General features: G+C 43.6%; 1 protein-coding gene across 5 annotated transcripts in view; it reads right to left on the bottom strand.

Annotated features, from left to right (window-relative positions):
• The window catches only part of ARMH4 (armadillo like helical domain containing 4), a 776,849-nt gene that overhangs the window by 638,071 nt on the left and 114,685 nt on the right, over positions 1–24,093 (bottom strand). The window contains exon 1 of one of the 5 annotated variants that reach the window (XM_085626135.1): positions 12,756–12,839. The exons of the other annotated variants lie outside the window; for them this stretch is intronic. The gene's annotated coding sequence lies outside the window, so the exon portion shown is untranslated. Of the gene's footprint in view, positions 1–12,755; positions 12,840–24,093 lie in introns of those variants that run through there. 5 annotated transcript variants of the gene reach the window in all.

The raw sequence follows: 24,093 nt of genomic DNA, 5'->3' as shown, positions 1-24,093 counted from the left end.
TGCTGGTGTGTCTTTGATATTCTCCTACTGGCTTTCCAATGGGTCTCTGTTGTCCTCTAGTTCTTGAGACTCCTGAAACCTGTTACTCAGGGTGACAGAGTATTCGCTCAGTTCCTGTGCATCTTTGAGCAGGGTGGTATTATATCACTGACATTGGTTTGTCAGTTCCACCCATGCTTTCCTCAGCTTTAGCTTTAGCTTTAGTCTGGCTATGACATGGTGATGGTCTGATACCACGTCCGCTCCTCTTATCACTCTCACATCCTGCAGGGACCTTCAGAACTTCTTGGTAATGCAGACATGATCAATCAGATTCTCTGTTGAATGGTCTTGTGACACCCACTTTGTCTTATGTATTCTTTTGTGTGGGAATACACTACCAACTATCATCAGACTGTTCGGGGCACAGAGATCCGCTAGCCTTTCACAATTCTCTTTCATGTCATCAAGGCCATGATTGCAAATTACTTCTTTGTACCCAGTGTTGTCGCTTCCAATCTTGACATTGAGGTCCCCCATCAGTATGGGGATGCCTCTCTCAAGGCATTTCTCCAGGATGAACTGGAGCCTGTTGTATAACTGTTCTTTTTCCTCTTCTTTTATGTCATTTGTAGGTGCATAACATTGGATAACATTCATGTTGATCCCCTTTTTCTTTGTGCGGTATGTCTCATCCAATCAAAGTTCTGTTGGTTGCTAGCGTTAGCACAGTGCTACTCCCTGAGTATGTGGGGAATTCTCTTCCTCATGTCCAAAATGCAGCAGCATTCCTAATAGAGCCAGTCTTTTCTGTCCGAACTGTGTCCATCTGGTCTCGCTGATGCCAAGAAGGACAAGGTTTTATTTTTTTCAGCTCGCCTTCCACTTGGGCTGTTTTGCCTGTCTCGTACATGGTCCTTGCGATCAATGTTCCAATGGTGATGGTCTTGGTCGAAAGCAGACAGATCGGCTTTGTGGCTTTAAGGGATCTCTGCCTTTCACCACAAGGCATCATAGCTCTCGGTGAAGGAGATTCCTCTCTCCACAAGGCAGGGATGCCTTTTGGTCTTTGGGTGATGTTTCTATAGCTAGGATTTTTTTTGCTAGCCCCACATATAACCCTGCTCCGTTCGCAGCTGAGCTTGGGACCAGACAAGGCATGCTTTAAAGAGCTCTACATCACAATACATTAACCGTTCACAACACAGCTTCCTCTTTCTCTCCTAAATATTTATGCTTGTCTTTGACCATGTACAGTGCTCCACTGACTTTTGGTTACGTTTGTGCTATATAAATAAAATATACATACAAACAATAACAGATATTAGTATTCTGTCATGTGTTTGCAGCTGTTAATTGCCCTCATTAAGTGCCCTCCACTTCAGCTCTAGCCCATTACAGTGGAGCAAGCAATTAATACTGGTTAATGCCATCTATAGTTATTGCCTTTTGCTCAGGACATTAACCACTGTTAACACCATGAGCAGAGGGCAATAACTCCTCAATAAATCCTTCAATTGGTACTGGACTTCTTCAAATCCTGGTTAATTGAATGACACATATCAGATTCTGCTAAATTATTATATTTCCCATCGGCTTTCAGAGGTAACTGCATGCAAGCCACATTACTTGTTTGCGCTAAGAGAGAGTGGTGCTGATATTAAGGGATATAATGTTTTACAACCGCCTCTGAAGATGGCTGTTAGAGTATGGGTTGTGCTAAAAGAAAATTGTGCTTTTGTTAGGGTGAAGCAGAGATGTTTCTATTAGGGTGAACAAGTTAACAACTCTCAGTCTCCTTCATTTCAAAGAAGTGTGAACAAACAGTTTATAACTATTATGAGGATGAAACCTAAGGACATTCTGTGCTATTTCCAAGTGAGGCTTCAAACAAAACATTTCTGTGCCATTACAGTAATGGAGAAATAACTGCAGAGGAAGAAAATACCCTGTAGATATGTACAGCAAGGAATCGTCTACTGACACTAAGGTGGTGCCGGCAGCCTCAATGTCGGCTTCTGTGCATGCCTCCTTTGTCCCTGACCATCTATACAGGCTTGGTGCTGACTGGTGAAACCTCGGTTGCAGCGGCGATGGGGGGGGGGGGGGAGGTGAATAAAGTTTGTAAGGAATAGGCCAGTAACGGTATTATAATTGTAAATGTATTTATATAGTGCTTACGACCCCTAATGAGGTATTGAAATGCTTTTTTTGAGGTGAGTAGGCCGCTACTTCGGAGCCTACAATTAGTAATTAGCAGGTTAGTAAAAACAATGTGGTTTATTTTCCCTTTCTTGTGAGTTAGTTGTGTTAGGATTGTGCTCTGGATTTCTTATGTTATGTAGAGTTTGGGGTAGGGATAGGAAGATAGGAGTGGATTAGAAAAGGGGAGTAGTGGGTTGTTCTGTAAGCGTTGGGTGTGCGTGTTTGTTAGTTGGGGGTATGGTTTAAAAAGGAGGGGTGAAAGATTGAGAAGGGTGGTTGGGAGTTCATTGTAGTGAGAAGGTTTGGGATGAGTCAAAAAGTTTGAGATGGGAAGGACAGAAGTTTTTTTCATAATAGCAACATGTAAATAATCTATATTTATAATCTAATATACACACATGATGCTTGTTAGAGATTTGTTTGCTCGATTATATAATCTATCTATATAAATACCCATATATACATTGAATTGGCAACATTTACATGATCTGCTGTCCACCTTTATCATGTGGCAATTTTGTTATGGTTTCAAATAACTGTAATTAACTTATATATACATAAATATACACAGTTCACTTATTGTAGTTATTAGTAGCAGGCATAATCTTCTATATATGCACCTATATTTACATAGAGGCACCAATTTTGACATAGTCTGATATACAAATGCATCTTGTGGTGTAACATATAACTTTCCCTAAAATAAATGTATCTGCTTATAAGAGGAGGCATAGTTCAGATTACAGTGACATGTATTTGTATAACAAGAGCTCTTTTCCAAATAGTATAGTTTGTCATGTCTGAGTATACTGTTGTAGTATATTGGCGAGTTGTCAGTATTGTTGTCATGTGGGGAAGAGCATGCTTTTGACTAATCTTCTGAAGTGGAGATGGTTGTCTGTGTGCAGGTAGGAAATTCCATAGTTTGGCTACTTGAACAGAGAAGGATGGTCCACCCATGTTGTTTTCCTAGCATGTAAGAATTCTGAGGCGGGGAGCCACTCTTAATCGTATGTTCCTTTGTTGTATGAATTTGTTGATTTTCATTCTGATAAAGAGTAGTCCTCTGCCATGTATTACTTTGTGTGTGATACAAAGAAGCTTGAAGGAGGATTTTCAGGCAATTGGCAACCAGAGTAGTGCCCTTATTGCAGGAGAGATGTGTGCTTGTGGCTTTACATGTAGGAGTCTAGCGGCAGTGTTCTGAATTCTTTGTAGTCTTCTCATAGTTGATAAAGTTGAGCTGTGATACAGACCATTAGGGTTGTCCAATTTTGATAGGACAAGAGAGATGGTAGCTTGAACCTTGTGTGAGAATCAGAGGTGTGGGAGCATGCCTCGTAGTGCTTTCATTGTGAGAAAGCTAGATTTGGTTACCGTATCCACTAGAGAATGTTTGACCGTTCGACATCAATGGTAATTTCGTGGTTTTTTACCTCCTTTGATATTTTTGGAGGTGGTACTCCATCATCAGGCCAGGTGCAGAGAGGGTCATAGGTTTTCCAGTCGCCTCAGATGAGTACCTTGGTATTGGAGGCATTCAATTTGAGGTGGTTCCATGTCATCCATTTGTCAACAAACTGGAGGCAATCGAAGAGTTCTGAAATTTTAATGTCCTTTGGGCTTTACAATTTCGGAAGTATCTGTGTGTCATCAGCGCAGCTATAGCAGGTGATGTCAAAAACCATTAATCAGATCTGGTAGTGATTTTTATGTAGCTATTGAAAAGCATGGGTGACATGATTGAGATTTGAGGGACTCCTGCTTTAATCCTGCATGGTTTAGAAGAGAATGGGCTGGGGTTCTATTTGTTCTGTTGCGTAGGTAGGATGTGTTTCAAATGAAAGCTGTGCCCTCTGTTTTGACTTCCTCACGTCTTTGGATGACTAGAGCATGATCCACTGTGTCAAAGTTCTTCAATAGTGGCAGCCGGTAAGTTTAGGAGGGAGGGGGGCGGATGGTACACACACTCACATGCTCACATACACACTCACAGCCATGCATTCACATGCACGCACACACACAGAAACACATCCATTCACCAAACACATTACCAAACATTGCAAGCACCAAACACTAATTTTTTTAAAAACACACACACACTTACCTGTAGCTTTGCCCTGGAGGTCCCAGGAAGCATGGGACTGCTGCCTTCCCTCATTGGCTGACCGAGGGAAGGAGGCAGTCCCAACGTCATCACAGAGTGGGATGGGGTCAGTGAGACTACTGACCCCACCCTGTGATGAAGTGTCACTGATTGACACTCGACCCTGGGTGCTTCAGGGCTTAAAGCTGAAGCACCCAAGTGCGAGACAATCAGTGACGCTACCCCTTGTCACTGAGGGGAGGGCCTCAGGGGCCTTTGCTGAGCTGAGGAGGTCATGCCGACAGGAGCTGTGATTTCCTCAGCCCAGCTAAGTAAAGCTCAGACAGCCAGGTGCCTGCTCATTTAGCGCATGTCTGGCTCCTGCCTGCCTGGCCTGAAAATGAATAGTGTCTGTCAGGATGACCTTTGCTCAGCCTGACAGACACTATTAGTGAGGGGCAAAAGGCGGGGACGCGGCCTCTCAGCCTCAATGGACCAGCCGCAGCTGGTCTTCAATAAACTGTGATATCTGGATGAAAACTGCTCTTTCTATGAGTTTCCCCAGAAATGGTCTGTTTGAATAGGTCTGTAGTTGCCAGGGTCTTGATTGTCCAGATTAGGTTGTTTTTTTAAAGAGGGCCCAGTGTATGCCCTTTTTAGTTCTTCTGGGAAAACTCCAGTGATTAAGGAGTTGTTGAAAGTGTTCTTACTGAGATGGCTGCTGAAGTTGATAGTAGGATGTTTGTGAAGATTTGAGGTGGACAAGGGTCGGAGGACAGACGGCTGGCTTACTTGCTTTAATAGGTCCAGGAATTCAGTTGGTGATGGTTCTCTGAAGAAGTGTTGTGGCTGTGTTTGTCTTTAGCTGATGGGTATTGGGGGAAATGGGTTGAGGCTGTGTTTTTTTTGTTGTTTACGTAGGTATCTTTAGATTTGTAATGGTTAGCTAGCTTGTCACAAAATTCTTGAAAAATGGATTGTAAGCTCCTGTGCATTTTGGCTTAAGGAATTCAGTGGCAATTTTATAGAACTCTTTAGTGGCTCACTTTACATTTTGGATTCTGTTAAATAGTATAGTTTTTTGATTTTTTAATTGTTGACTTGTATCTTCTGTTGTGTCTGCGTATGCATATCTTGTCTTCTGGGTTATTTGTTTTGAGCCATTTGCGTTGAAGCTTAGAATTTTGTTGTTTGATCTTTTTTAGTTTTTTATTCATCCAAAAGCTGTTCTTCTTTTGTTATGCTTGGATCTCACCTCATAGGAATTGGGAGATCAAAAGCTATCTGTAGCCATCCATAGAGTGTTTCTACAGAATTAATGGTGACCAGATCTATTTTGGAGGTAAGTATGTTTTCTAGTTCATCCAAATTCAGCTTGTTCCATGGTTGGTATGCGGTTGAGGGTAGGATGGTTTTAGTTGTGGTGTTTTGTGATGGAAGGCAATACTCTATCACTGCTGGGCTACCCCTGCCCCTATCTGAGACTCATATAGTGCCCCAGGAATATGCTCCGGCGGCCGCAGATGAAACAGCTATAAATCTTTACCGCTCTACACACAGGGAGGAGAGGGTAGAGGCGGAGGACGGTTGTTTGTCAAGAAAGACCAATGTGATACAGGGTTCCTCATTTAAAGTACGGAATGATGCGGGGGGTCTGTGCCCCTCCAAGGCCGGTAGAAAGCACTTTGCATGAGATTGCTACGACCACACGTAGGGCTATGAGGTCATTAGAAATACTGTCATGGAACGTGGCTGGGCTGCCTAACAAGTTGGATAACACTGACTGGGAAACCTTTATCAAAGAATATGATATATGCATGTTCCAAGAGACGTGGGCCAGAGAAAACCATTGTTACCCTGGGTTCGCAACTTTCAATGTCCCAGCTAGATGGGGTGGGAAGGGACGCCCGTCTGGAGGTCTATCAATATGGATCGCTTGTCATCTAGTCTGTATGGCTGAGGTGGTAGAAACGAATTCATCTGACATCCTGTGTGTGGTCTTGCGTTGGCCCACTGGGACGGGTCTGACCTTGGTAAATATATACTCTAGACCGGTCGGAGTTGCGGCCACCTCAAGGACAATGGAGGATTTAGTGACTTTCCTTGACTCTCTTACCGGTTCAGATACACTCCTGGTTGGAGGGGATCTTAACATCCAGTTTGAACCACTCCCGACTTACCTAGATGGGATCAGTAGTGAGGAGGATGATCTCTGGGGAATCCCAAGCATTGTAGGCCCGCCAGTTAGGTCATCATCACCCCTCCTACTGCAAGTTTTAACATTAACTCTGGCAAATTCACTCAGAGCATGCAATGGCAGGTTCCAAGGGGACAACCCGCCCCAACCAACTTTTAATAGACCAGGCCAGGAGTCCCGGATTGATTACATAATGATCAAACTCCAGGATTGGAAACTGGCTTTAGATTTTAAAATAGTCCCAAGGTTAGATAGTGATCACAACCCCCTAATTCTTTCACTAGCCACAGATGGTTTTCTTAAGGGCGAAGTTCCAGGAAATAGACTATCTGCCCCCAGTCTCACCTTATCCAGTAATAGGCGAAGAATAAGGTGGGACAAATTGCTAGAGAAACCGACCCGCATAAGGACCATATACGAGCAAGTGGCATTAACCCTTGAAAGAGTGGAAAGTCTCCTCCCTCAATTGTCCTCGCCAGAAGGTTGTTTTCCCCTCGAGGATATCCATCAGACCCTCTGCGACAACCTTGCCGAGGTATTGAACCCTGTGGTCCGGGGCAGGAATCTGAGGAGAAAAAGAGCCTCATGGTTCAATGCCAGTTGCAGGGGAGCTAAGAAAGATCTTCTCCAAGCGTTTAAAAACAAGGAAGCCTCCTCGGTGATTAGGGAAAAAAGGGTTGCTTACAAGCTCCTCCTTGAATCTGCCAAAATAGACTGGGATTGGGAGAATTGGGCAGAAATAACATCTTCTCTCAAAATCAGAGATTCAAGGAAATTCTGGCATATAGTCAAACATGGCTCAGCTGAGCCTGTTATGGCTATAGAGGGCAATATTGCACCTGAAGTTTGGGAAGAACACTTCTCATCGCTCTATAGTAGGGCTGGGCTAGACCAAATTGGAATTCAGGCCGGGAGCCCAGTGGCCTTCACCACTGATATTCACTCTGAGATGGAAGATTTTAACTTGGAGGAACTGGAAACGGCAATTACTTGCCTTTCCTCAGGAAAAGCGCCAGGCCTAGACAAGCTCCCAGGTGACCTCTTAAAGCACGAGGTGAGAATTTGGGCACCATACTTCCTGGTACTGTTTAATGCCATCATCCATGGGATGGCGGTCCCTCCAACTTGGCTCGGGGCGGAGATTGTGCCCATTTTCAAAAGGGGCTCACCTCTGCTCCCTGCTAATTACAGACCGATCAGTCTGATAGACGTCCCACAGAAGCTTTTTGCGAGGCTTCTGCTGGATCGACTCTTGGACTGGATCGAAGAGAGGGACATCCTGAGCCCCTTTCAGGCCGGGTTTCGTCAGAAGACCTCCACCATAGACCAGGTCTTTAGGCTGTCCCTTTTATACTGGAAAACAATACAGTTGGAGGGTGGCAGTCTCTATACTGTATTTGTGGACTTAAGGGCAGCCTTTGACCTGGTTCCACGCGGCAAGCTCTGGGAAGTCCTGGCGAATGTTGGGGTGCCAGTTGATCTTCTGACCATGATCATCCGCCTCCACACAAACACCTATGCTCGTGTGAGGTGTGGTAGACAGGGTGCACTCTCAAATAAGTTTCCCGTTGAGAGAGGGGTAAGACAGGGGTGCGTACTTGCACCAACCCTGTTTTGCCTCTTTGTCAACGGTGTCATTGACCACCTCAACGGGGTCCCCAATTCGGATGTCCCGAAGTTGGCGGGAAGGAGGGTTCCGGCAATTATGTTTGCGGATGATACCCTCCTTCTCTCCAAGTCACCGATGGGAATCCAGCGTGTGTTGGATGGATTTGGGGACTTCTGCAGAGAGCATGGATTGGAGATAAACACTTTAAAGACCAAATTCATGGCCTTCAACCCGCCACCCAGGTTCCATCGTATCCCTCGCATAGGGAATAACATACTCGAACGAGTAAACACTTTGAATATCTCGGTGTTACACTCAACGAGGAATTGGGGTGGGGTCCACACCAGGAGAAAGCTAGGATGAAACTGGTGCAACATATCGGTGGAATACTAGGGATGCTGGGGAAGAACAGGTCGACCCTTAAACCCATAGGCCCACCTCTTCACATTTATAGGGTACAAGCCAGAGGAGCAGTCACATATGGGAGTGAACTATGGGGTCACAAAGTACTGGACAGTTTGACAAAGGAGGAGAACAGATTCCTCAGGTGTCTAGTAGCTCTTCCTCCGAGTACACCTCTAGTGCCTCTAAGACTCGACCTAGGCATTAGACCCCTGGAGGAAGAACTGGCACTTCGTCCTGTGATCTATTGGCGTAGATTGTGGACGGTGCCTGAATTGATTCATTACAGACAGGGTTTTCAGGAAGTTCTCAGCTTCCCAAACTCGGGGAACATTGCCTGGCTTAAATTCGTAAGGAATAGTTTGGAGAGCCTCGGTCTAGATGCACTATGGAACGATCCTTGCAACGCCTGTTCCAAGCTTTCTAAAAAAGCTCTAACTAAATTGTATTACGACTCCAAGGCTCCCTCACTTCGACCTTCTAAATCTCTAGGGTCCCTAACAAATCAATTCCTTCATATGAAGAGTACTTACACCTTTGAACTAGCCCTTGACAATGTTTACCCTGCAATAATCAGGAAGCTTTATTTGCAATGGAGGCACGGGTCTTTGCCAATTCGTGCTTTCACTAGCTCCTGGTCTGTGTCGACACCCAGTATTTGCCCGGCATGCAGAGAAAGCGATGAAACTGAGCTGCATCTTATATTTTTCTGTCCGGGCTATACTGAGGCGCGCAGAAAATGGATCATTCCCGTCTGTAGGAATCTGGGCTTCACCAGGTGCCACGAAGCCTTCAGAATTCTTAAGAGCGAAATGGCTGTACACATTGTGTTTGCTGTGGCAAAATTTCTGGGGGCTCTTTGGCACAAACGGAAAAGGTATCTAAAAATGTCAATATGATTCATTTGTATGTAACTTTCACGTACTAGCCGTGTGGCTGCACCATTTTTAATCATTTTATCTATTGTTCTTAAATGTTTTTATATTCATTTTATGTACTTTTATGGAGATACTCCGAAATAAAGTTACCTTGATGATGATGATGCAATGAGGAAGATGTCTTACCACATGACAGAAGTAATTCTTTGGAGTGTGACTAAGTTTAGGTTGGCAAAAATTATATGTAATGCGTGTCCAGCAATGTGTGTGGGACTAGAAATGAGTTGCTGAAGGTTGTGTGCGTCTAGGCAAATGAAGATGGTTTTTGGGTGTGGCAAATTAGTTTTATCAAATCATATCTTGAGGTCCCCAAGGGTGCATAGGTTTGAATATGTTGTAAGAATATTAGAGATTGTGTCTAGCAATGTGTCTTAGAATGTTATATTACTAAGGGATGGTCTGTAGAGAAGGAGAAAATAACATGAAAATGTTGGAGCGGGGTTCCATCTGATAAAAAGGGTCTCACAACCTTGTAGTGAAACATCCTCAGCTATTGTGAGACTTGTTGTTTCTTTAAGTATGACGGCTAAGCCGCCACTTCTTGCTGATGTGATTTTGTGTAAGAGTTTTATATCCTGGTGGAACAGCTTCATGCAATACCGGTGCTATATCTTCCCCCAGCCATGATTCTGTAAATAGGTTTGGCTGTGTGTCTATCAATAAGTTGAACAAGTGGTACTTGGTTTTTCAAACTGAAGGACCACTTATCTGTAGGCAGTGTAAAGAAAGTGTTTTGGAGGTGGAGAGGGTGTGTGTTGCAGGAGGGTGAGTACTGGCCATTGAAGTTGTTGTTGGTGTGATTTTGTTGGAGGTGTTAACTGTGGGTGGATAGAGGAAGTGCTGTAGATGGTTTTCACTATCTACTTCCAAAAGACTTAGGAGACATCTTTTTGAGTCTAGTTGTGTGGGTGGTGGTGAGTGTGTTTTAAATGGAGGGATTAGGCTGTGAAATTGTGTCTGAATGGTGGGTTTGTTTTGGGATAGATAAGGGGATGTGACGTTATGAAGAGTGCTGTGGGGTTGCTTTCTTTTGCGTATATTGAAGGTGCACAGTGTGGGCGAGGGGTGGTTGTGGAGCATGAGTGTCATGTTGTATGGCTCTGAATTGAGCAAAGGATGATAGACATGTTGGTGGGTATTGTTGTGTGTTTGTGGACTGAGCGATTGGTGCATTTGCTGCATGGAGAGGGTGAGTTTGAGAAGGCTTTAAATGTGGGCTATGTATGGTGGTGTTTGGCGAAGAGTGGATATGTGTATGTGTGTCAGGATGGGTGTGTTGTATGAGTGAGAGTATGTGCTGGTTGATTCTGTATGTGTATTTGGTGTAATTTTTGAGGGTCAGTAGTATCTGGTATTGTGGTAGTGATTTGAGATGTATGGCTTGAGCGTGAAAGGTTGGTGAGTTGTGAATGTTGAAGAAGAAGGGGTAGGGGCTGTGTGGGAGTATAGTCTCTATGTAATGTGAGAGAGGGAGCATATCTGACTTGAAAGATGCTTACAGGCTCAGCAGGGGGATGATGTTCCCTTATTTGTGAAGGGGAGTGTTGATAGAGTGTTGTCATTGGTTATGTGTGAGAAGAAGAGGATTGTTGTGTTGTTAAACCGTATGATAGATGGTTGAAGTGAGGATTTAGAGTGGTCGCAAATGTAATGTTAGAAGTAGAGAAAGGGTAGTGAAAGGTATTCATTTTGTAAGGGTGGGAGCTTGTGAGATTATATATATATGTGTTTTGTGTTTTATTGGTAAGTACATTAAAAGTGCATTTGGTTGTGTTGTAGTACAGAGTAGTGAATTGTGTAGGAGTTTGAGATTGACTGGAGGTGGGTGGCTTGCTGTCTGTAGCAGCAAACAATTTGTTGCGCCCTAAATGTTCAATGAAGATGGAAAAAGTGCAATCCGTCCCTCTTCCTAGCGATACTCATTGTAATGTTCTTATTGATGTACAGGATGTTGCTGTGGATCGATCATTTCTACTCAATACTAGGGCTTTACCAATTGTCACTGTAAAGTCTTGAAGCGCGTCTTGTATATTAATCTAAGTTCATGAAGATGATTGAATAATAACTCAGATCAGAAGTGGGGCGAAAATGAAATTAACAATGGGTTAATACAAGATTGCATGTTGACCACTACGCTCTTTTATTTTTAACGTAGTGTGTTTTTCTCACTCTTGCTCTGGGTACAAGTCTGATGAGGAAAAATAAGTGTTGGTCCAAAATAATAAGTGACACTAAGCCCCACCTGCAACCATCATCTCAAATTAAGCACTGGTCTTGCCTCACATCCAGACAGCCAATCATTACCCCAGGGCACAATGGGATGCAGCGAAGGGCCCCATTGGGATTTGCCTCTCGCAGCCCTGCACACTATGAACACAAGTTGCTCAAAATATCAGCAGGGCCTATGAGGGGCAGTGTTTACTTCCTTGGTAAATAGGAGGGCGGAGCTTCAGCAAAGAAAGTGTTTTGCTAAACCCAGCCTTAGAAATACATTTTATCCATTCAAGGTACTGAGAGGAATTTGAAGATCTGCGGTAAAGCGGACCTGCATAATAAGCATAACAGTACAAAGTAGGTGTTGACTGACCTCAAGGCCTTTAATCCATTCCAACCCATCCGGCATTACCCTGACTGAGTTAATGTTCACTTGGAAACGACATTATTGTGGTACAAAATACTGTCCTGGAAAAATACTGCCTCCAGGATATAAATCATCAAGGTGCGTATACCTAGGTAAGCATGGGTTTACTATTCTTAACTTAGGAACAGTAAATCTAAACGTACCTATATGTACTTACCTTGACAGCATGGTGGAGGCGGATATTCCAGAGTCAATATTTTTGCAGGATGAAATAAAAAATACAATACTGTGGTAGTCGATACTGTGGCTGCGATATTTTTGTAGGGGGATACTGAATACACATTAGTCTGATCGAAGACCCCAGAGGGTGACCCGCAACACGTTTTAAAAATAACTAAATAAATCATTGGTTCAAGGTAGCTAAAGGTATGCCTTTCACAGTGAACATATTTAAAGTGTGAACGTGTTAATCTTACAAGAGGTAGGCTGACTCTCAGGCAGCAAGAATTCTATTTATATACCTTTAGAGGGAACATTAAGCAACACGCGGAGAATGCCGCTCTGATTTCAGTTCACTAATAAAATCAAACTCACTCAGGTAAATAGAAACAGGAGGTTTGAAAGAACTCCCAGGCAGGCAGGAGCACACAATTTCCTGTTTTAGCACCCGCTGGTAAAATAATCAAGTCTTTGGAGCTATATATTTCGGAAAATACAAACTCATCGACTTCTGTGGGAAAAATGCAATTTGCACTTACTTGAAAATGATTTTTTTCTGCGCCTCGCGCTAAGAATTGCGCGTTTTCTGAAGTATACGAGTCTGCTTCCGCCCACTGGCACCAGCCCAGTGTGAAATGAAAGCACAAATCCCTATCTGTGGACGAAAACAAACACCTGCAACGTAGTTCCGGTCTCTCTGAGCCTTTGTTAAATATTGTAGCAAGGCTCATACTTTCAACATGGGACTAAGGTGCCAGGGTCACGCCTTTAAACCGAGCATTTATAACTCAACAGTATGGGAGAAAAACACTGGGAGGAGCTGGTGACCAACTGGGGCCTGGGTACCAGCTCATGCGCTGGTACAACTTGGCATCAGCATTAGTGCTCTCAAGATGCTCGGTTCCAAGCGTCAGCCTCTGCCTGTCCCAGAATTATGTTTGCGTTCTGGAATGCAGTCCTGGTTTCAAATCAGTTAAACAACAGGGCTTCCAATCACAGCATGGAGCAAACTCTGCAACCAGGAGGAGATGTGGCCTAATAACCAGAGCTGCTGACTTTGGAACTGGGGAACGAGGTTTGAGTGTGGCATGGGCTCACCATACTGTGATTTCTGGGCAAATCCTTGTGCCTGCAAAATTTTTAAAAAATAACAAATCTGCCCGTATGAAACATCTGTTACCCAATGTAAAGCACACCAATGTTCTCGCATGAGTGTGCGCTATAATTTAAGGTTTATTTTTATTGTACAGGTTTCCAGATTATCAGAAATAACCTCAGTTTCGGGTTCTCTTTGTGCAGTAGTGTGCAACAGTCCAGTGATCAGTAACTGGTGGGTCCCCTTGCAGAGGCTGGGTATGTGCAGAGACCCTGAGTATGCTGGCCAAGTTGTGGGCCAGTTTTTTGTTGTAATATTTCCTCCCCATTGATGAAGATTGTCCTGTCTGGCTTATCACCGATTTGCCCAGTACCTTTTTCATTGGCTCACTTGGTTCACTGGCTGTGCATACAGCACCTGCGTTCTTTGTCGGGGTAGCGCTGCTCTGTGGGGTGTGCACCACAGGGCCCATGCAGCATGTGTAGCACTGACTTTGCCCCGACACTGTCATCTAGTACGCTAACAATATCTATGGCACAAAGTAAGTGGAAGAAGCACTGGGTGAGGAGGCTGCAGGACTTTGCAGCTTGGATTCTTCCTAGAGCCCAAACACAAAACCACCACCCAAACAAGCTATGTATTCGCCTGTGGTCGTATCGGTGAGTACGTAGACCTTGGTGGAAGCATCTAGGTCGCTGTGGTTCTCCTCTGTCACTCAGTTCTCCTTTGGGAAGACTGCGGTTTGAAGTTTGGTATTTCTTAGTGCAGCATGGCTTTTTGCAGCTCAATTCTGTAACAAAATTCACTAAACACAACTTCCCTCAGCCCAACGAGATATAGGGCTCCATTCGCACTGCAGGGGTACGTGGGTATTCCTGGGCTGCATCATTGCAGATCGGTGCAGGCCCTTCCTTGATGCTGCAGTGGGAGTTTACGCCTCCCCTTGCCTCAGCTCATTCACAGGCCTCTCCTTCTGAGCAGTGCCTTTCTTGTGCAAGGGCACTTCAGTTGCCTCTTCTGATCAGTTGATCGGCTCTCTTCAGTGGAGCAGGGTCCAGACACTCTCTCCTAACAGTCTTGGCCAAAGATCCCAGGTCTCTGCTCCAGAACATGGCAAAGGGAGCTGGCAATGCATACCCAACCCTGGAGGACAGAAAGTTTCTCGGTCGTCAAAGTTGTGGAAATACCTGAATCCTCAAATAGAAATATTAGAACTCTGGCTGGAAGACTCTGTCCCATCTTTGTACTAGGATTGCAGATGGCCGTTGGTATTCCAACAATCAGCTCAGAGACAAGCTCAGGGCAGTTATTCCCCTGCAGTTATTCCACTCGAAGCTAGCCCAGGAAAGATCTTTGTCACTGAGTGCTAGCAGGAAGGTGAGGTGCAGCTGGAAGTCTTTATGCAGGAGAAATCTAAAACAATGATATAAGATGCCAAAGAAATGAAGGCGGTCCCATTTAACTGCCTGATTATCAGTAGGGGTAGAGCTTCTGGTGAAAAATGGGCAAAAAAGGGAAGGGGAAACTCCCTCCCTTTAAAGGGACCCTCTTTCTCCTCTCCTTCACACTCAACAGTCTGACACACCACAAAGGATACCCGAAGAGTCCTGCAATATAGCCCTGCAATTCACAATAAGTGTAGCCATGTGGATCACAGGGCGGGCGTCGCTCTGAGTCTCAATCCGTATCACAGAAATGATTTCAATGCACGCGTCTCATTGGTGTGTGTGCTGAGGTAGGGGTTAAAAAAATGCTACAACTTATTATGATGAACTTGAGATAGGGGTGCACACTCCCCTGAGCCATTCAGGGGACATTTCTCTGTTCCAACAAGGGAAAACAGAAATTTCAAAGTATTTTAATTTTAAAGAACCAGATGGGTTTATGGTTTGACGGATTTGGGATCACACTTGTGTAGTAAGGACTATGCCAGAGAGGGACAGAGTGGTACTTAAAGCTCAGGTTTTAGAAAGAATGACTATGAGTTGGTTGCACCAGTCACCCGGGTTCAGTATTCAGACTGTTGAGCTATCATGCTGGTTCAAAAGATCTCACTCCTAAATGTTCACAGAACAGCGATGTGGTGCAGGTTGCACAGATATCACATGCTCGGGCTTGAGACACAAGCTACCCTTCAATTTATCACCACCTTACAGCCTTAAGCTTGGATAGTCGAGCGTTCCCCGAGGTTGCACGGATATTACAGGCTCAGACAACAATTTAAGTTGCAGCATGGAGTATCTGTTCCCCATTACTGAGGATGAACAGCTTAATTCATCAAAAACATGTAATTTAAAAACAGCAATTTCGGAAGATTCCACTTCTATCACCAATTTTGCAACTTAACACCAGATTTTATCAGTTTTAAAGGACTCTCATAGGGACATGTTGTATTAGTGCCATAAACAAGAAGCGAGAGAGAGAGAGAGAGAGAGAGAGAGAAAGTGGGGGAGGTGTGGAGAGAGAGAGAGAAAGACTTCTTGGGTTTTAGATATGTCTGTTTCTTCAATTTGTTTGTCTGTGGTTGATGCTGTTTCTCTGATACATTCTATAACTCTTGTCAGCTTGCAATAAACATTCACGTGGAGCACAAAATGTGCTGGCTGAAATAGTTGAAATATTTTGTACAGTTTCAAATGCTTTTGATATAATACAACCTTGAAGCGCATGGTGCGGCGTCCACAGCGCGCATTAGTGGGATGGGCCCAGACATAGGCTTCGTTAGCCGGTCTCTAATTCAGAGAATAGGCGGGGACCATAACACTGTAAGCCTGTCAGGTCCGCTGACTCTAAAAGCAGCGTCTGTACACTGTGGTTCAAGGGCTCATATCTGCTGTAATTCCAACGGTGAAAATGTATGCAATGTTTTTTTTGGTTTTTTTTACTATAAATGCCAATAAAAAGAGTTTTCAAAAAAAATAATAATACAACCTTGAAGAAAGAACTGATCATGCATCTAGACACTTTTCTTTACACATTTGGTGCCCCTATAAACTTTTTTTTACCGTCGCCGAAACGTGTTGATGTAAATAAAACATGAGGGTCATACTCATTCTACTATTCCTTTTAATTTTGTGCGGTGGGGGCTCATTACAATTTTCTTCCCATCGTAACACAATTAACTCAGGGTCTGTTTGGGGACAACATAATGTAAGGTTTCAATCTACAGGGGTTGATGATACTGGCCATCAGAATAAGACCAGGACCATTAACAGGATTGAGGGCTGGCCCCAGACAGACGAAGGGGTAGCCAGGGATGTGATGTTTGATTCATCCCAGTTTAAAGCCACAAACAACACATACGAGAACCAAATATTCCCCACAGAAGTGGCAACCTGTCCACATACAGGAGCAAATCCACCAATGAAACATTCTACATGATGTGGCTAAGGGTTTGTGGTCCTTTCCAACTTCTTCAGATCAGCTACTACAAACTGAATAGGAGGCACCTGCTTGGTGTGTCTCAGTAAGATATGAGCATCTACGTTACCGCAATCTCAAACTCCGCTAGCAGAAACTTCAGGACACGGGTTATTTCGTCTTGCTCCTGACCATAACCCTCACCCTCTGACAGATAACATGCATTTCATTAACAAAACAACCCAGCAAAGCTTAAATCTCCATGGCCTTATGTAAAATTTGTCAACATGTTTCAGGCCATTACGAGGAAATGGCACAGACCTTGTTCTGGACAAGGCGCTACTAAGCCACATTACAGAAGGAGACCCATAAATAACGTCAACTCACAATGAAGCATGTAAACTCCCGGGGCAGCATATTTTTATTGCATTTTATGCAAAATATAACAAATAGTGCTAATTGGTACCCATGCACTAAGTCATACAGCAGGAAAAATGGAAACAACCTCTTTATTTGACATTACTTTCTTGAAAATACAGTGCCTTAATCTACTTCCAGCAGACATATTTATACCTCAGAGAGAATGTATATTGTTCGATTTGCTGTGGTCAGGTCTAATTTTGGTGTGTTTCAAACTGTAACCTGGACGTGAGTAAATTAATCTTTCTAGGAAATCACCATAAAATTATGATTATTACTAAAGTTATAGCTAATTGTAGAAATGTATTTACTTCTCTTTAGTGTTTTGAACAGAGCCAACAATTCCAAATAATGGCGGTTTCACAACCAATCCTTTTCCAGTAAACATTTTTATACCAGAGAAGGAGTACATGTTGTTTGATCGTGTTGTGGACAGGACAAATTTTGCTGCACAGAAAATTCCAAGCAGGGTGTGTGTAAATTAAACCAGTCACAGCGTCACCACCAACTTATGCTCAGTAGTAACGTTATTGTTAATTGTGGGAATCTATTTGCTTTCAGAGTGTTGTGTAGAGCAAACGTTTGGTCCTGTGTCTGCCTCACAGCTTTTTGAGACATTCCCAAGTTGGCAAGGATTCTTAGAAAGTAACTGCAAAAAGAAGGCACCAATATTAGCATCTAGGTGTCCTACATTCTCCTGGGCTTTCTCCAACACATATCTGCCTTTAATAATCATACACATTTTGAATTACTACCCTCAACTTGAAAGTATTCTTTGAAGCAGGTTAACATGTCCAGATCCTAACATGCTAACAACAAGGAGAGACTAAATGTCCAGATCCTAACATACCTGAACCCTCTCCTTGATGATTGATTACTACCCAGTGTTAAACTGTCAGTCCTGCATGTGAGTAGTTGGTTAACTAAAACCTAAGGGCCGATTTAGAGTTTGGCAGGCGGTAGTCGGGCAGTGAAGTTGGCGGAGGGCATTGCTTCTGCCACCCTGGCGAACTAGTACCAGACAAATTTAGCGATCCCTTACGGCCCAGCAATGATCTCTGTAGATGCAGAGGAACTGCCCTCAAGGTGGTTTCTCTGAAGGAAAAAGTTTGGTGGACAGCAGTCATTGGTTTTGTGAGCCATCAATCAAACGTTTGTGTTTCCACGGTGTAGGGGGTCAATATTGTTTTTTTCTGTCGATGACTGCTAGATTTTTAGTGGTAGTAAAGGAATGGGGAAAAAAGCCATTGGACCGTCTGCTCCAAACAGTTTGATGACTTTACTGTGACAGCCCCTACTCATTCGGGCCCTGGGTGTAAGTTTTCCAATGGTGAAGCCAATGGGGACACTGCCATTGCTCAACTGACAGTCCAACCGACTCAGAGTTGAGTGGGTGGGCTGAGTCTTTGGTGGACAGTGTACTCCGTCATGTTTGTAATGAGGTACTACGGATAGTATTGCGCTTCTAAAATTTATGCTATAGCTGCTAGGTTTTCTGTGCTCAAGTGTGACATTTTTATACCTGAAGTGTGATTATTTCTGACGGTTGTATGGCTAACGCATGGGATTTTGAGAGACATTTGTTTGCAATCATATATGTGGTAAAAAGCAAAGATCCTATTTTTTGGTTGTATTGACAGACATACTGCTTTGTTTTTATAATGAAAACATTAAAATGACATGTCCGAGACTGTATTGGGGGAAAAACGCTGACACCGGGCATGCGAAAAATGGACATCTTGGTGCACACAGATGTACTTTTACATTGGTAACTATGTACTTGCTCCATACATACCATTTTGCGGGGCCCATATTTTTCTAACAGTAGTGGGGCTCATGTTGTGACTATATGATAGGTTCCTTTAGTTTATATATCTCGTGAAACTGCTTGATCGCAGTACATGCTCACTTGTACCTAACCACACAGAAAGTAGCTGGACTTTGGAAGGGTGGTATCTACACTGTATGTTTGCTTTAACCACCTGATATGTCACAGTAAATGTATTTGCGGAGGCTGCCCCATAACCTCAAATGTTACAATTATGAAATGAAAAAAACAGACCCAGTCAAAGAACAATAAGTATTTTGTCACACGCAACTGGATGGACAGTCCAAAGTAATCAATTACAGATGTTCATATACTTTTGGTTAGACGTCACAGCACCAGGGGACGTGTTAGAGAAAGTGGCAAGGGTCGAAGAAGTCATTAGCAAACATTTGTTTGTGGCACCCCTGGGGAACTTTTGTACTACAGAAGGGGATACAGACACTTGTGTGCCCACTTTCTGTAATATCTATTGCTAGTGTGCTACTCACCGAAAAAATCACCTCAACACCCCATCAGGGGTAACAAGCGCCATATAAATGCAAACATTTTTCCCTCTTCTATCCCTCCGCTAGCCTTCCGAATCCAAATAACTGGACCTATCCACCACTCAAATGACTTTCATATTTCACTATACTAATTCAACACTAATACTTTATGGGTTCAGGAGTAGCGTGCAACTTGCTGAAAAAGCACTTCGACGCCTCGCATGGGGTAGTAAGCACTGTATAAATGCAATTACAATACAATACAATTAGGTGCACAATTTGAGTGGCCATATGCAAGTGAGGGTACATCTTTGTTCCGGCACCCATGCCTTTACAGACATGGGCGTTGAGGAATAATGCCCGCTGGAAGGTGAATTAATTGTGTGCTATTTATGAACTGGCTCACAGTCCATGAGGCTCCTGAGAGCACTCCTTGGAAGTGGGTATAGGGGTTTCAGTGACTTCCAGGCGTCAAGCCTATGCAGTCAGGCATCACACCTATGTGTGGGGAGATTCATGCCCTCTTCTCATATCGGCCAGTGCCTCTGCATTGAAGTGTTTCAAACTGCCAGGTCGAAGTAGCGGCTGGCATCTACAGGGAGGGAGGGGACAGGCAGGCACACGCACAAATATTCTAATAATAATAATTTATAAAAAAACATACCTTAACCGACGTCCTCCAACTTCCTCATCTTTGGACCTCTTCTCAACCGGATGCTGCAGTGCGGGCACCAATCCTGGCACTGCTCTCACGCTGTAAGAGCAGCGCCCTGATTGGAGGAAGCAACCTAACTCGCCGCTCACAAGGACACTGGCTTCCTGCACTTACCTTGACCCAACTGACTTAAGACAACTGGGTTAAAGGTTTCAAAGTGCGCATGTGTGGCGGCCATCGCAAGATGGCCTACCAAAAAGGCATGCGCACTTTGAAAAGTGCAAACACAGCCCACCCTCCTCCCTGCTGCTGTCATTAAGCTGTGGCCTCCCTCCCACCCCCCCACCCCCGTCCTGACGTGAGCGTCAGGATGGGAGGATAAAAAATAAAATGGTAATGTATTATCGTTTTATTTTTCATCTTTGCCAGGTTACCTTTGAATCCTGTGCGGCCTCCAGTGCATGCACAAGCTTGTGCCTGCATTAGGAACAAAGTAATTTTCATGCAATATGACACCTGTACCTGTCTGCTCCAAGCACACAATTGAGGGTATACCCAGCACAGACAGGAATAATGCACTGTATTGCATCAGCTGACCTGGCGTCTGAAGGCAGTGCTTAATTTTAGCAACTGGTTGCAGGTGGGGCCTCCCGGCAATCATTTTTGGGAACAAGCACCTATTTTATTTTACTCAAGAGGTTTTGAATCAGAGCACAAGAGAGAAAAACACAACAAGCAATTACAATGCAATCGGTCTCGCCTTAGGGACCTTATTTGTATTTAGCTATGCAGCACATTAGCGTGGGTGCTGAAACATCTACTGTTCTTTAACATGGAGGTAAAGTAAGCACCAAACTGCGTGACACGCCAGGTATGGGAACACATGGAGAGAATCGTTGCCTTTCAGCGGGAAATAGTATAGTCCAAAGCTCTGTTTTTAATATAACATCAGGGCCTTCAGTGGTCATATCACTGAAAATACAAGATTTGAAAAAAATATTATTGTCTATGAGTGCTTGTGGAAGACAATTTCTATGGACTGGAATCTAGAAAATGCTAAAGTGATTCTGGTATTTTACTGACCTCTGCTGGTCGTTTCCTATCAAGAAAGTTAAATAGAGGATGTTGCCAGAAAGAAAAAAAAAGAAAGTCCCTCAGCAGAAAGCATTTCTGGTATTTTACTGACCTTTACTGGTCGTTTTCTATCAAGACAGTTAACTAGAGGCAGTTGAACAGAAAAAAAGAGCCTAAGCAGACAAGTCCTAGGGCTGATCTCCAGAGCCCACAAAGTGCATACACATATAAGTATTTACTAAAGTATATACATGAGGTCTCGAATGCTCAACCTAAAAAGGGGAAAGACGGAGGAAGAGAAAGATGGAAAAACAGTGACAAAAGGGAAAGCATGGAAAAAAGCAACCTACAAGAGTGAGATAAAGGGTAAAGCATCATATGGGGGGGGGGTGGATAAAAGAAGCAAGAAGTGGAATTAACGCTGCGCAGCTTTAGTATTTGGCAACCCAGATATTCGGCAGCTCGGGCTGCGAACTTTTTAGAAATCTTTTGGTACCGTAGCGGTACTTAATATTTTACAAATGAAGTCCTGCGGGCGAAGACTGCACCACTTGGGGTGGGCATTCAGATGCCATTTTATACATTCACTCCAATAATAATAGGGAGGTTCATTTTTGTTTTTGAAAAACACAGGCACGTTTCTGGGGTTTGTCTTTGGAGAACAATAAAAACTGCAGATCAGTCTGCCACGGCATGGCAGATCGTCAGGCGGTGTGTCCTTTTCCAAAATTGAGTTTTCCCTCCCAAAAAACACAGACAAGCTGCAAATTAAAATAGGCCTAAATGAAGGCCCTAAATAAATCAAGCTTGCTTTTTAATCAGGCCGGTGGTCCTGCAGCTAGCCAGCAAGAGCTTCAGGAAGTTCATCACTAGCTACTAACATCTGATAGAAGTGTCATGTCACAAGCTCCAATTCTGGCACAGAACTCTCAGCCTTTCTTCCTTCTGAAGATGATAGCTGTAATGCCATCACACTGAGTAAAAATGAACGATGTTATTTATAAAGCTGAGAAATGGCAAATGCTCTGCTATTAAAATGTCTATAACAAACAAATGTATTATTAGCATTCTTCCTGCCACCTCACCTCCAAAGAAAAACTATCCACCCCATTACAACTATGAAAAGAAACACCAATCATGATTGACATGGACTCATCTAGAAACATCAAGTGACAGGAGCCGCAGATGGAAGTGCTGCTTATCATCCTGTCGGATTCTTGTGCGCAGCAGTTCCAACAAATCATCTATGTTATGGCCTTTCAGAAAACAAAAGGATTGTAGTCTGACTGTATGAAAGCTGCGCATGCGCGGGGAACACGCCGCAAGGTGGAGCTTCAGCAGGGAAATATGTTTCCCAGTAGGCCACATAATGCCACACCTCTAGAGAAATGGCGGCCATCTTGTATTTGCAGGTATAACTTTCTTTGTGGTGTCTGGCATCCTTGTTAGGCAATGTGAGTTGCAATGTTGCTGCAGCTGGACCGAGCTACATTTTTGGTGGATTTCAAGTGTCAAGGCCTCTAGTTCCCTAAGGACTGAGTTATTGATTCTCAGAGAGGTATCTTGATGTCAGGTGTGCTTTGCTAACACACTTTGAACTATTTTGTACACTTGTTTGAGCTCTAAAGACTAGGGGCCTCATTTACAATGAGGATGCGCTACCGGAGCATCACCTTTTGCAATCCTCTGGTGGCGCATGGGTCTGCTCCATACTTAGCAGGCAGCACTAAGCCACTTTACGAGGCTTCATGCAGCCTTGTAAATATTGTTCCCTTTAGCACAGTTTCCTGTGTTAAAGGGGCATGCAATGGGTGTTGCTCTGGGCGTTCCCAGCAACACCCATGGCTTTTTGACTCTGCCCCAGATGTGCGAGGAATCGTAACTCTGAGGCAGTGCCGAAAACCTTAGCGTAAGGGAGGCGCAACGAGGAGAAACACCTTTATTTCTCCTCGTTTTTTCTTTTTGCTTGTGTGCATTCTGCAGCACACATAGAAAGAGGAAAAAGCCTGTCGTGAATGTTCTGGTGCAGGAAGGTTTTCTTCCTGCACAAAAACAATCATCCCCGCAGTGCAGGCACCCTTGTAAAATGACGCAAGGGTGCCTGCACTGACGCAAGGCAGCCCATTGTGCGCCAGCGCAAGGGAAAAGAACAGGAATGCACCGTAAATAATAGATACGGTGCATTCCTGACCTTTTCTTTTGCCGTAGGGCAGTGCCGGAGGAAGGCCTGTGGCACTGCCCTACGGCACAATCTTGCAAATAAGGCCCGAGGGTTATACGTTCTGCTAAAACATCATGTGACTGAACATGGACTGAAACTAAAAGGAAATGTATTCAAATATTTATATACACAGTGTATAAACTATTACAATTCCAGTGCATGAATAGATTGCTAAGTGTAGGGAATCACGGGATGTTTCTTATCTTTTCTGTTTACAGCGATCAAGTATAAACAATATTAATCTTTCACAAGAGAGAGTATAGTGACAAAGCTTGAGGTAGTTAGTCTTACATAAGTAGATGTGGAAGTGTATATATGTTCAGCAAAGACATTCATGTCTCCTTACATTTAGATTGCAGTAATTCCAGGTACTGTGTCAAAACATCACAAAATCAAAGAGAGGGGCCCTATACCACAAAGGGGGTAGAGCACCAAATAGACAGTAGTCAAACAAAAATTCCCCCTTTCGGCGAGTGTTAAATATCACACAGTGGCTCTCATCAACAACAGTCAGTCACCAAAACAAGACACCAACACCTGGACATGGTCAAGTGTTCTAAAAAAATAGATATTTATTTCAATTTAAAAAGAATTTCATCACAATTACAATGCATAATCACATACACTTACAAGGATAAAAACATGAATCAAAAAGTTAAAAACCAAACTTTCATTATGTACACAAGTTGCAAGCTAGGGAGAACATGTAAGAAAGATGCTTTCTTATCAACAGAGACT

The sequence above is a fragment of the Triturus cristatus genome, chromosome 9, assembly GCF_964204655.1.
Source record: "Triturus cristatus chromosome 9, aTriCri1.1, whole genome shotgun sequence".
In the NCBI taxonomy this organism is placed as follows: Eukaryota; Metazoa; Chordata; class Amphibia; order Caudata; family Salamandridae; genus Triturus; species Triturus cristatus.
This window is presented reverse-complemented; position numbering and strand designations above follow the sequence as displayed.